The sequence below is a fragment of the Neolamprologus multifasciatus genome, chromosome 15 (assembly GCF_963576455.1).
Source record: "Neolamprologus multifasciatus chromosome 15, fNeoMul1.2, whole genome shotgun sequence".
NCBI lineage: Eukaryota > Metazoa > Chordata > Actinopteri > Cichliformes > Cichlidae > Neolamprologus > Neolamprologus multifasciatus.
Genome location: NC_140453.1, coordinates 646,169 through 660,000, shown reverse-complemented (window position 1 = coordinate 660,000; position 13,832 = coordinate 646,169). Strand labels below are relative to the sequence as shown.

The following is a 13,832-nucleotide window of genomic DNA, read 5'->3' as shown; positions in this document are numbered from 1 at the left end:
TCCACAGGCCGCTGTTTGCTGTTGCAGGCGGCGTAACTGAGGACTGTCTGTTTGTTGGGGAGCGAACGGGCAGAGGAATCCCGGCTTCTGCGACTTTCAGCCTGAGAAATAAACAGCGCGTGCTGCTGTAGCTGCAACGCTTCTCTGGTCTCTGCGGCTCACCAGAGGCTGGTATCACTGGCTAAACATCTGGACGCATCCAGATGCAAAATGACCAGAAGCTTGCAGGAAAGATGAGCATGAGAGAGATTATCAGCGGACATGTTTACAGGACCAATCGAGGCAACTACATGTAAAACTCGACTATGATGTCTCTTTATGACCCGAAGGCACGAAGAATGAATTGATGCACATCCTGAGGGACAGACGCGACCACGGGTGTGAAACCTGACAGAAGGGTCGAGGAATCAGCTCATGGTGCTGGTTTTATGGACCTCAGCTTCACTGTTTCCTCTGACTGCTTCCTGTTTCCTGCATCAGCAGGAAGTCATCTTAACGATAAACTGCGAGTGTGCCGTCTGCCACAGTGAAGCATTTATCAGGTAACCAGTCAGACACGTTATTTTGATTTGGCCAAACGGACGTAAAAGAAGCGTAAATATTACACATTCACATGATGTCACTGATGGTTTCCACCCACTCAGTCTCGGGGAGGCGAGTGTTTCCTCCCCCTGGTTCCTCTGTATTATTACAGGGTCTCTGTCTTACATGTAGAGTCTGTCATCATGATTTGGCGCCGTCCATGTAAACAACAACATCTACCAGCTGCACTTAATGCAAACATCATAACATCAGTTTAACTGATGCAGCGCAGATGTGAGAGAATATTACCCAGCATGCCACGCTCTGGATCATTAAAGCCTCGCTGGGTGGCAGATAGAGATCGTGTCACAATCACCACAGCTGAATGCCAACACGCGTCCGACGTGCGTTTTCTCCCCTTCCTGCTCGCTCTCCTGCATGTCGGCCATGTTGGGTTACATAAAGCGTGGTCAGCACTTGTCGGGGGAAGAAAGGCCGCCATCGCCCGGGTGTCTCGCTACATCACTAAATTCAGGCAATTAAGTGTGAGCAGGCCGCGCTGACCTTTTACTTTACGCTTCAATCACGCGCCTCACGCGCGGCGTTTTTGCTCCCATCTGCGCCGTCGGTTTGAGCTCTGCAACAAATGTACGGTCGGGTCATCTCAGGGAGAGACGGAAAACGACGGAGCTCATGTTGTTTATGTGGAATCAGTTATTCTGTGGGTGGTTCATCAGTAACTCAGTGAACGCAGGCTTGATGCAGATACTCTGAGTTAATGGAGGACGACATGTGTATGTTCTTATTATCCAGTAAATCTGCTGCCCAGGAAGCTCCTATCACCTGTCCCTGAGACCTATAAGCTCTTTTTCACCCTGCACAGCTTTTCTGGTATTTACAGTCAGGTTATTTCACCCTGCAGCCTTTTTGCCTTTGTGCTGGTCAGTGAATGTGCACAGGAGCCGGTCATGTAGGATCAGTGACATCGTGAGCATGTCTGCTGTCGTCGTGTGAGACCTCACCTCCACCCGTACCTGGACTCGACCTCTCGTCTTTGTGGTGTTTAATAATAATAATAATAAGGTCTGCAGTTACAGTTCAGACCACACAACAAGTGTGTGATCCAGTTGTTCCAGTCAGTGACGTTGTGGTGATATTTTATTAATGTGTATTTGCACCGATTAACAGGATCCTCCCCTCACGCCACGCCAGTCGCAGCAGATGGCCCCGCCTCTCCCTGAGCCTGGTTCAACCACAGAGTCTTCCTGTTAAAAGGGAGTTTTTCCTTCCCACTGTCGCCAAGTGCTCATAGGGGGTCATATGATTGTTGGGGTTCTCTCTGTATGTGTTATTGTCAGTGTTGGGGAGTAACGGAATACATGTACCGCCGTTACGTATTTAAAATACAAAATATGAGTAACTGTATTCCGTTACAGTTACCGTTTAAAAAGGTGGTATTTAGAATACAGTTACTTTGTTGAAATAAATGGATTACACGGCGGTACTTCCCTGTTTCATATTGTGGCGGGTCAGGACTGTTTGGGTTTTGTTTGACAGCTACGTTCTGCTGTTCCAGGCAGCGTTACGGTTGCCATGGTTACAGGGTGACGCTCTCTCTCTGCGTGTTTCCTGGGTGAGAGAGCGCCTGTTGTTGTTGTTGTGCTAAGCTAACAGGCAGAATGCTACAGGTATAGCTCTAAAGAATGTAGCATCATGGGCAGTGTAGTCCGTGCTGCAGGGAGAATGGACTGCCGTACACGTTATGTGTCTGTGAGCGAGGGAGGGAGAAAAAGGAAAAGTACGAGCTGTCATCGAGCAGAAACGGGAGCTGGAAGCATGTAAATATAATAATAACCACTGCAGCCAAGAAGAGAGCCTGACGAGCCCAGTTGTAAGTAAGCTATTAAGACTCGACTGTACACCGTGTTCGTGTTTTCCTCTGAAACAATAAGTTCTGTTGGAGCAGCCTTTCAACGCCTCTCTCTGTCTCTGCTAGCAAAGTTGACCCAGACAACAAAGTAAAGCTAGTTTTCAGCTACGAGCCGACACAGAACCCACCGTATTAGCCAGAGGTCCCTTTACTACGGTTCGGAGCCGCGGACCTTCAGTAACAGTAATAAATCACAGCAATAGTACATTCATGTAGTTGTAAACAGCATGATAATATATTAAGTAATCCAAAGTATTCAGAATACGTTACAGAATACATTTTGGGGCATGTAATCTGTAATCTGTAATGGAATACATTTTAAAAGTAACCTTCCCAACACTGGTTATTGTTGGGTCGACATTACAGCATAAAGCACCTTAAGGTCACCGTTGTTATGATTTTGTGTGATATAAATGAAGCATATTTATTTCGAGCTGACTTACAAACATCTGTTTGTCTGCATCTATTGGATGTGGTGCTTTAATGTGTATTTGTACGTTCACTGATCCCACAGAGAGACTCTGAGAGCGCTGCATGGCTTCAGATGGGTCCCATTAACCGGTGACCCGTGATGACCTTTAACCAGGAGCCGGCCCGTCGTCCGTGAAATGTTTCCTCTCAGAGGAGCGTTTGTCTGCAGAGTCCCATCTGATTAAATGTTGGCCAGCCCATCTGAGAAACACTTAATTACTCGCACACGGCCTGTCAGGAGTTTACTGAGGACGGTAAATTTGAGCTGATAAATGAGGGACGTGTCTGCAGCAGGTCGTCTAGTGTGCATGGACCACGTGTCCCAGTTTGCATGAAATAATATTGTTTTGCATGAATCATCCTCACGCAGCTACGAAGCAGGAGTAACAGAGCAGACCTGTCCTCTGATATAGTACGATGTGATCCTCCTGTTAGACTGTCCCAGGATTGTTACACATGGTCTTTACAAACATATACAGCACATATTAAAGACATGATGCATGTAATTAAAGCTCATACTTCCCCGTGCTCACCAAACATCGCCATAAAAACCTCGTTTCACTCACAAATGCAGGGACTGAGTGGAAACCATCAGCTGCCACGTCTGTCTGCTTCTGTTGTGTCCCTGCAGCCTCGTGACCTTTGGCCAAGACTTTCTGTTGCCCTGTCATCACATATTACAAGGACGCTGACATTTATGGCACGAAACGGTGAGCAGTATGACCTTTGACCTGAAGAAGGTGATAAGAAACAGGAAATGGAGCGCTCAAAGGCTGCAGCAGGATGTACTAGACACACAAAGCCATACATACGTGCTTTATTACATGCATGTTGTCCCAGAGTGAGGTCTGCTCATGACGGGGTTGAGTTATGGTGCTAGAGACGCCGCTGTGATGGCGTGACTGCGTGGCCGCACTGATCAGTGGAACAGAAATACCTGCACTTATATCCTCCACACAGCTTCCATATTTCAGGCTCCTCACGTGGAGCAACACCAGGATGGAGTCGCCACGGGAACAACAGGCAAAGGTGCGAGGACGCCCTTATTTCCATTCCCCGATGGAACGGCATATTTCATCGTCCAATCACACGCTACCTGGAGATGATTACCCCCCCCCCCTCCCCTCCCCCAGCTCTGGCTGTGCTTTGACGTATTTCTCCTCCACCGTCTTCTTTTACATCAGAAAACATTATAAAACACTTGAACATGTGTGAACCATCAAGTGTTTTATGAAAAGACGGCAACGACCGAATCAGTCGACATGTGACATAATGTGTGTGTGTGTGCAGCTGCCATTTTGTTTGCTTATCAGTTTCAAACGTGTCATCTCTGTCCCTCGTATCGTTACCAAACGAGAATCTTTCGTGGGTTGGAAAACATCAACTGGATTAAATAAGCAGCATTGCTCGATGTTACAGTTCAACATAACGTCTCGTTTTCTGCTTTCCTGTGCAAATGCAGATTCATCTGCAGATTCATGCGACGCTCGTGCTTCAATTGTTGGATTTAAACGTCACCCATGGTCGTTGGAAACGAGCCGTGTTGGCAGAGGAACAGCTGAGAGTTTGATGTGGCCGTTTAAAAAGAAACACGTTAGCTGTTCCTGCAGCCCGTCACTCGGACTGATGTTCTCCCTCATTTGAAACGCTCGCACTCATATCAGCACGAAGATAAATCGGATCAAGCGGACGTTTCTTTTAAAAACAGCTCAGCTGCAGATGAAATGCTATGCAAACAAATATCTAAATATTTCTGCAGCTCCACATTAGCATCTTGCTGACACAATAACGAGAGCAGGGACGGATAATAACTGAAGCAAAGAGACCAAGTGTCAGCAGAGCTGGAGCAACATCCCAGCGGCTCCAAAGATAACGCTTTGAATCATTGACCTGAGAGGTCCAAGATCCTGGCACTGATTCACCCACTCCCACTGCAGCCGTGGAGCATTTTAACTGTGCAGCCCACATGTGCCAGGACAGCATCAGACCAGCTCCTGTGTTACTGTGAACGTGACAAAGACCACAAAGTGAGATTTAGGACAGGAAACAGCAGCACCGACAGGACGCTGACAGTCTTCGTGTTTCCCTCTTCACATCAGGCCTTTTCAGACCAGGTCTGATGCTGCTGATTTAAAAATAGGATCATTTTTCTTTCCATCTCACAAAGGAAGCACTTAAAACATGCAGTTATCCTAATTAGGCTTTTATAAAGTCAGCAAAGATGCAGAGAGAAGAAGATCAGACACCAGCGAGGGAGGATCATCCCCTCTGTAGCCGGAGTATCAGAGAAACTCAGGAGAGTTTTCTCCAAGCATCCCGGTGCATTTCAGACCCAGCAACACACTCAGACAGAAACTGGTTCACCTGAAGGACAAAACGCCAAAACACAGACTTAACAATGTGGTGTTTGCTGTACAGCAGCGAGGAATGCCCAGACCTCTACATCGAGAGACCAAACAGCCACTTCACAAGCGCATGGCACAACACAGAAGAGCCACCTCCACAGGACAAGACTCAGCTGTCCATCTGCATCTAAAGGTCAAAGGTCACTCTTTCGAGGATGCCAATGTTCACGTTTTGGACAGAGAGGACAGATGGTTTGAAAGAGGAGTGAAAGAAGCATCTATGTCCACTGTGAGCGACCATCTTTGAACAGAGGCGGTGGTTTACGACACCAACTCTCTGCCATCTATAATCCAGTTTTGAGATCCCTCTCCAGACGCCTTAACGCCCACTCACATCCTGGGCCATCTGACCTCAGGACATCACATGATAAGGTGGGGCCAGGTTTCACAATGAGCTCACCTGAAACTCTGGCTGATTGGGACCCACACCCAGTTTCACACCTTGGCTCGGGGGGGGGGGGGGGGGGGGGGGAATAACAATCGTAAAATAAACAGAGCAAAGAGTCGCTGACAGCCAGACTGTAGCTTCAAGCTGGAAACATCCCAGAATAGGTGAAACACAACATGTTACACAAAGAGAGCAGACGTGGTGACTGTGACGGCTTCAAGCTCGGGGCAGGTGACGACCCGGAGCTCTGCCGTCTCTATGTGTAGAACTACAACCAATCACAGCGTCCCACAGGACAGATTATAGAACAACATATAACATATCGTGTGCTTGCCCGAGGTGCTTCACTCAGCTGTGATAAAACACGTCGATTCTTGTCCCGTTCCTTCGTCACTGCTGAGCGGAGCTGCAACATTCATAAACGGCGTTCTGGAAACGTCAGCGGCTACAGTCCCACGCTTTCTAAAAAAGCTGCGGATGCTCCTTTACCATGAAGAGAACATGTGATCGTCCAGCTGGCTTGAAGCTGATGTTGCAGCTTCATCTGCGATCAGAGAGCAGATAGACTGAAGGTAAAGATCTCTCTGCTTATTGGTGGACGTCAGTGCTGCAGACGCCGTTTACTCTGAGCTGCTGTGGAAACGTGAGTGGACACGAATGAGAAGCACACATATACAGTACTGTGCAAACGTCACTCTTCACTTCTTTGTATTTTGTTATAAAAATGTGCAATTCATGCACCGACTCATGGAAACGTGCAAACATGAGTGCAGACTCAGCACATGGAGCAAAAACCGGTTTAATGAGTTTGAAAGTCGATATTTGGTGCGAACGCGTTTCTTCTTCGTTTGTTCTCTTCAGGCTCAAACGGCTTCTGTGACCTTGAGCTCAGTCTGTGACTGACAGGTTTCTGTTGTGTGTGTTTGCATTTGTGTGTTTGGGATCATTGCCTTGCTGCACAGGCACATGATGATGATGCAGCTGTTGCCCATCAGCCTCTTTCCCCGCGGCGCTGCACGGCGCTGCACGGCGCTGCACGGCGCTGCACGGCGCTGCACGGCGCCTCAGTATCTGGTCCTTTTCTGGCTGTAGATGGTTTTTCCTGTTTCTTCAGGACGTGACTTTCAGATGCTGATTATGCAGAGTTTTAGAGCCTTTTAGCCTCCACTTGCTCAAATGTCCTCGATGCTTTAAGGACACACTGCACAGCGTCAGTGGGGTCGTCCAGCCTTGTTGGGTTAGAGCAGCTGAAACGCTTCGTTCTGCCTGTCAAGCTGAGCATCGTCGACATTTTTGATTGGTTCAAGTAAAGAAACAGGAACAAATAATATGTTTTTGCATTTTTGCTGAGAGATGTAATTTACAGTTAGTTCTTTACTACGTTGAGGAATTTCTCTTCTGGGATGGGAACCACGCCGGCCAGAAGAACAAGGAGGGGCTCCTGTCGCAGACCTGCCTCCTCCTGACAGCGCGTCGCCGCACAGTCCCGCCCCACTCCACACCTGCACACGACCTCCCTCGCCTCACCGTCAGATGCAGGCAGAGGGACATCCCTGCCCTGCTGTGAACTGCAGCCATCGCCACCCGCTGTTGCTGTTCCTGCCGTTGGGACCGGATCGCCGAACGACTCGCTGCAGTCAGGCAGCAGGTCCTTCAACACACGTGTTCACACGCGTTCCTTTCTCTCCTGCTCACCTTTCCTGCGTCGCTCCCTTTGTCTCTGCGCTCACTCTCCCCTTTAACAGGTCAATCTGGCGTCTGATAGGCCACGTTTGGGAACGCCCCCACCTCACAGGCGCCTCCAATCGTCTGTTTAGTCCACAGTGGATTAACACACATAATATAAATATGAGGATAAAACCAACACTATGGACCAACACACAGATTGATAAACACACAAATTTCCACTGTGTGACATCAACATGTAAACATGACATCAACTTCATCAAAACATGGACACGACTGAAGATGAGTGAAAAGCAGCAAATGTCCAAAGAGCTCACAGCCTCTCAGGGTGGCTTTTTGGGTTCATTGCACGCTGACCCACGGGGCACACGCCGCCACACGGGGCACACGCCGCCACACGGGGCACACGCCGCCACACGGGGCACACGCCGCCACACGGGGCACACGCCGCCACATTAACTGCCATGTGGTTGCTGCAGATGAGGTTTTGGCTGCGGAGATTTGACATGTGAGAAGCAAAACATGACAGGGATGGAGGCTCGTGGGGTGATGTTGGCAGTAAAGCTGGAAACAAGGAAGCATCCGATGGGACGAGGGGATTAGGTGGTTCCAGAGGAGGAACAACGGTCCCGTTTTGAATTAGAAGCACGGCCTCTCCTGTTTTACGACGCAATAAACATCAGGGCGGGGGGACGTGAAGCTCTCTGGAAAAACCGCAGCAGAAGTTCTTTTTCCACCATGTTTGAAGGAATCCAGACAGGAAGCGCTGGAGGCAGCAGAGGGCGGCGGCAGGATGTCTGCTGTGTTAGCGACGCTGCAGCACCGTCAGACTGTTACACCATCATCAGTATGGATGCACCATTACTGCTTCACAGTGGTTTGCACTGGGAATGTTGCTGACACAGTCTCATCCTGAAACAGAATTCCAGTCTGCAAAACCATCCGGATCATAAACACAGCAAACAGCAGCTCGCTTCCTTATCTGTCCGAAGCATGTGGGAAATAGAAAATAACTCCTTTTTATGAGAGATTTAAAAATAATGATCATTTGTTTGATGTAGATAAACTGAAGCTGAACTTTTGTGTTTCTTGTTTCGTTTGCTCAGAAAGCTGCGGTCAGTCGCACACGGTCACGTCTGTTTGCAGGAGAAGCTGCATCTCTGACCTGCTGACAGGCCCAGAAAGATCAATAACACTGATACTGTGTTTGCTCACAATGCATTTATGAGCCTTTTCATGCAGATGAGCGTCCTCACCAGCTCATAAAGGGCTTATTTTAATTAGCACAACAAAATATCTTTTACTGTAAAACACAATGTTTTTGTTCAAACCAGGAAGTGATGCTGTTCACACCAAGAAGCTCCTGTGTGTCCTGGTACAGCAGTCTGAACCTCTGTGTAGTGAATGAGAAGCTAAATCATGACCAGGACACGCAGCATAGACGGCCCCTCGCCCAGTGACTGCATGCAGTGATGATGCAGTGATGATGCAGTGATGATGCAGTGATGATGCAGTGATGATGCAGTGATGATGCAGCGCGTGCAGACGCTATAAATACGACTTTGACACAGACCAGGCTGCTTCATGTTTCTGTCAAAGCGCTGCAGATGCTAATCTGCACCAACAACCCTCCTCAGCTGCACTGCAGCATCATTTATTACACAACTAACCCCCCCACTCAATACCCCCCCACTGATCCTCCCGTGAACACGTCTCCACGCGCCACACCGGGTCATGTTTGCACACTTGTGCACACACCTGAGCACACACAATGCTGTGTAATGTGCAGCGTGTAGGGCGTGTTCACGTTGACCCGAGCAGATCCATTTACCGGCTTTATCTCGACACGAGCTTTTATTCTGAAAGAAAGAAAAGCTCGTGGATGGTTTCCAGCACAACGACACTGAAAGGCTAATGGTCGGGTGAAAATGATACCACATCCTTCATACGCACACACGGAGATGTTTCCACTCCAAAAGATCTGCTTTCCACAGTGAAATCGGACACGTGTATTCCCTGGTGAACATGGTGAACGGCTGCTTCTGGTTCACAGCTGTAATTTGGAATTAGCCTCCAAACTGTGCAGACTTTGCTTCGTTTTAATGGCAGCATCTTTCTGTGTATTTGTGCTATTTTCTCTCAACGTGTGTTTGAAATAATTCGGCCTGACAATCGTTTCCGCACCCTCTCCCTCCATCATTTCCCCCACTCCCTCTCTTTGTTATTCCTTCATTAATCAAAGGTTTCTGTGAGAGCCGCCGAGAGGACAGATGGCGGAGTGATGGCGGAGTGATGGCGGGCGCGGTGGAAAGCTGAACGTGGCTTTTTGTGCCAGGAAAGCTTCAAAAACAAAAGCATCACTTGGGAGATAATATTAACTTTCTCTAGCTGTCATGTTTGCTGTGACGAGCTACAGCTGAGGTAAGATGAATCAAACTAAATTTAGAGAAGTCGCGCTGTGCGAGCGCTGAGCGGAGACAAGTGCGGCGCTGCCTCGCTATAAATAACATTTAGCTGAGCGACCTCATGTAATTTGACAAATCTACAAAATGAACCGATGAGTGCTACGTGAACATCAGAACATATCATCAAAAGTTGCGTATGACACGCTCAGCTGAGAAGGATGAAGCCTCTGTGCAGCAGTCTCGTCGCCGCCGGAGGGGCCATCTTGTTTCTGTGTTGTTGTTTACATACAGAGCAGGTGACAGGTTGTCACGTGGGGGCTGGCCGGACACCAGCAAGCTGCTGCCACTTTAATATCTCCACTCTGATCGTTGCAAACAAATTAGCTTTTGTTTCCTTCTAAAGCTGCAGTTTGACTCAGTAAGACTCTTTGATTTCTTCATGACGACAACATCGATGCTCACACACAAAGCTGGGTCACAATTTAATCTTCAGTACAGCAAAAAAAAAGACCACGAGTCACAGTGAACGAGTGCAAACTCTCAATAAAGCTTCGGGCTGTTTACCAAAGTATGTGCACTTTTAAATAACAGCACTTCCACTCTGTCTGCTTGGCCTCAGAGGATAATGCTGGCAGCACGCGAGCTAACAGGAAGGACAAATGGGAGGATTTCACACGTTGTAGTGACCTGAGAGAACTTCAGACAAAGTCAAAGGATACTTAATGACGGGTTAGGGACCATTACATGCCCTAACCAGGCCTGTGAGTTTAACTTAAACGGTAAACAGCTGTAAACAGCTGTTTGTGTACAGAAGCTAAAACGACTTTAGAAACAACAGCGTGGAGGCTGTATAGCCTATACAGCCTATAAAATTAAATTTAGCCAATAAGGCTAAATTTAATGTTAATGACATCTGCTCATCTAACTCTTAACATTAAAGAAATAAACGTATTTATTACTTTTTACTTTCCAGGTTTCATCTCTCCTCCCTCAGTCAGTGAGAGTTAATAATCTGGATGATCTCTGTGCTTCTGTTCGCTCTTTGCTCCGTTTAAATCTGCACTGTAACATGAGTGATGCACAACAACATGTAAGGTCGTCTGATAACGCTGAAGCCGTTTCACAGGCTCATAACGCCTCCTCTGACACATCAGAGAAGCTCACAGCATTTCACCTCAGAAGCCACATCCTGTCCTCTGGACACCTGAAGCTGCTGTGACTAATCCCACAGTGAGAACGACCACCAAAGCTGCTCGTGCAACAGCGCTGCAGCTCTGCTCAATCGATGAAGATGATTTTGTTTTTATGCAGCCAAAACTTGAACTGCTCTGTGACAGCGAGACACGACCGCTGAGCAGTTCAGAGGGATGCACGTACATCTCTGCTCAATCATTCCCAGACTGATCTCCAGCTTTAGCCTGGATTCAGACGCTCAGCTGTTTCTGTGATGCTGCTGCTGAGTTTAATATTCGAGGTGTGAAGGATCCTGTGTCACAGACATGATAAAGCTTATAAATATTTCAAAATTTCACTCTGTCTTTCCAGCAGATATAGAAATATCGCCCCAGACTGGCGTCAGTACAAATAATCAAACATGAGCATCTAGTTTCATTTTGGGTTTGTGTGACTGCATTTGATTATTTCAGCGTCAGGCTGAAGGCCTAACTCAGAACCTCTGGAGAGGGGAGAGAGAAGCCAATAATAAGAGCTGTACCTGCACCAAAACGCACTGCGCCGGCCGGCTCAGCATCAATCAGAGAGGCTTTAGCTTTGGCAGGCGTGAAAGTGCTCCTGTGAAACGAACAATGGCCGCGGTGTTTCTAAGAAACAATCAGTGCGTGCTGATGGTGCTGCAAGTCACCATTTATCCAGAAAGCAGCCCTTTCACAGTGTGTGCAGTACAGGCCTGGCATCCCCCCCCCCACCCCCTCCCCAAGTCTGCCTCTCCCCCTCTCTGCAGTCCAACCGCATAACGTGCTGTGGAGAAGCAGCAACCGGGTCTCCTGAGGGGCCGTACGAACTGTAGGCCGTCCTTTGATCCATCAGCCTGCAGGCTCTGCTTTCAGACATGATTGTGTTAAACACGCCGTCTGAGCAGCTTTTGCTTCATGGAAACTCACACTGCAGATTTCCAGTGACGTGCCAAACATTCAACTGAGCATGTGTCAGTAATCAGCCCGGCACTTACGCACCATGTGGGAGTGTAATGTAATTTCAGGTGCGCCAGAAATCCAAACCTGTCTAATCTGCCGCATCATCAAAGCTCAGGAGAAGCAACAAGCGGCTCTCTGCACCTCCACAGCAGACACGCTGTTGGACTGATGTGACTGAGCTACTGTTTGTTACCAAAGCTTCAAACACGCAGACTGAAGTGAACACGGTGAGTGTGGTAAATCACGCCACGCACACACAGATCACCTGACGCTGCTGGGCTCGCTGCTCCTGCAGAAAGCAGTTAACGGTCCGATCTGACGTGTCGTGGTTCGTGTGTCTCCTACTGTCGTGGATCAGAAACACTTCAACTGTTACACGTTGTGTGGAGCTCAGGTATCGATTTAGCGCACGAGCCTGATTGACAAGACAGCGCGTGCTGGGATCATTGACAGTGTCGTGCATGGCCATAGACGCTGGATGGGACACGGGAGGAGGGAGAGGAGGGTGTCATAGTGCGGGTTTCACCCCCAGCACTGTCCCCCTTCTTCTCCCCTCAGCCACCTATCCACACACCTTCTCCCTCTCTGCCACGGACACGTAGACGCGTGGCGTGGATCGGGCATGTTATGCGCAGGTACTGCGTAAAAGAAGGAAGAAGGGAGCGTCGCATTCACAGAACTCGACGCCCCCCCTCCCCCCCCCCACTACTGTTTATGTCGGCTACCCTCCTTCCACCGACTCCACCATGGCGCAGTTTACTATTACATGACATCCCCACGAACACGCCACGTCCAGTCACCGCGACTCTGCGTGTTTGCTTTAATTTCCTTTCTGGGTGGCGTGAATGCGACACGTTGATTCACGCCTCATCATCCTGCTGCGACATCAGTCTACACCTGTTTTGAAGGAAAACACCCCCGGCCCTCTTTTACAGAGCGACAAACGCTTTAACAAAAGGAAACGACGCTGCTTTCACCTCCTCGGTGTGTTCCGTCTCCGTCTCTGTCCGAGGTGCTGAAGCGCTGAAAACGCCCACACTGAATATGCGCATTATAGCGCACCGCATCCATCCTGTCAGCTTTCCACTGCGCGTTTGAGATTTATCACCCAGGAGGTCACGCATCACCCCCCCCCCCCCCCAACCAAACCACGTCCTTTGCTTTCCTCGCCCTAACAGTGCCGCAGATCGTCCACAGCACTGCCCCGACACCCAAAAGCACACAAACCATCTTTATCCCAGCGTCATTTATGTTGAAACACACCCGACATCCACGGTTTCCCTCCACGCTAAACATCTCCCGCCTCGATCCGCACAATCTCAGCCGTCCCGAGGAACACAAATGGCTTCAAATGTCGCGGAAAAGCGTCTCCGGTCTTACCTGCGCCTGTTTTCGGTGTCCCGCCGTCAGTATGGGAGGAAATGTCTGCGAGTATCAACAGCTAACCGATACCAGCCTCTCTCTGTATGTGACTGCAGCAAAGGCACTGCGCGTCGGCTGGTTCCTCCTCACTTGTTCTTCAATGGGGGGGAAAGCGGTGCAGCTCTCCTCAAAGATGGCGGACACTTTTGACGTCAGCAGCAGCTTTTAATAGATAACTGTCATCGAGAGAGAGAGAGAGAGAGAGAGAGAGAGAGAGAGACTTCAGAAAGTCTTTGTTATAACGGGCAGCAGCTTCTCAGCGCTGTTTACATGGTTTCATATGCTGCTGCTGTGTGATTCATGAAGCCCAGCACATGGAAGCCAAACATAATTCAACACATCAGCTGTTCATACATCCCTGCAGGCCTTTCACTTCATATAAGACGATCCTGCATCATCATTATCACCCCAACAAGTTCCTCAGAGCATCTGTAGCCTCAGAGGTGTCAG

The 13,832-nt window shown here is 48.8% G+C and overlaps 1 protein-coding gene across 1 annotated transcript in view; it reads right to left on the bottom strand.

Annotated features, from left to right (window-relative positions):
- The window catches only part of snap25a (synaptosome associated protein 25a), a 33,100-nt gene extending 19,597 nt beyond the window's left edge, over positions 1–13,503 (bottom strand). The window contains exon 1 of the mRNA XM_085132059.1: positions 13,341–13,503. The gene's annotated coding sequence lies outside the window, so the exon portion shown is untranslated. The remainder of the gene's footprint in view (positions 1–13,340) is intronic.
- Between the last annotated feature and the right edge of the window lie 329 nt (positions 13,504–13,832).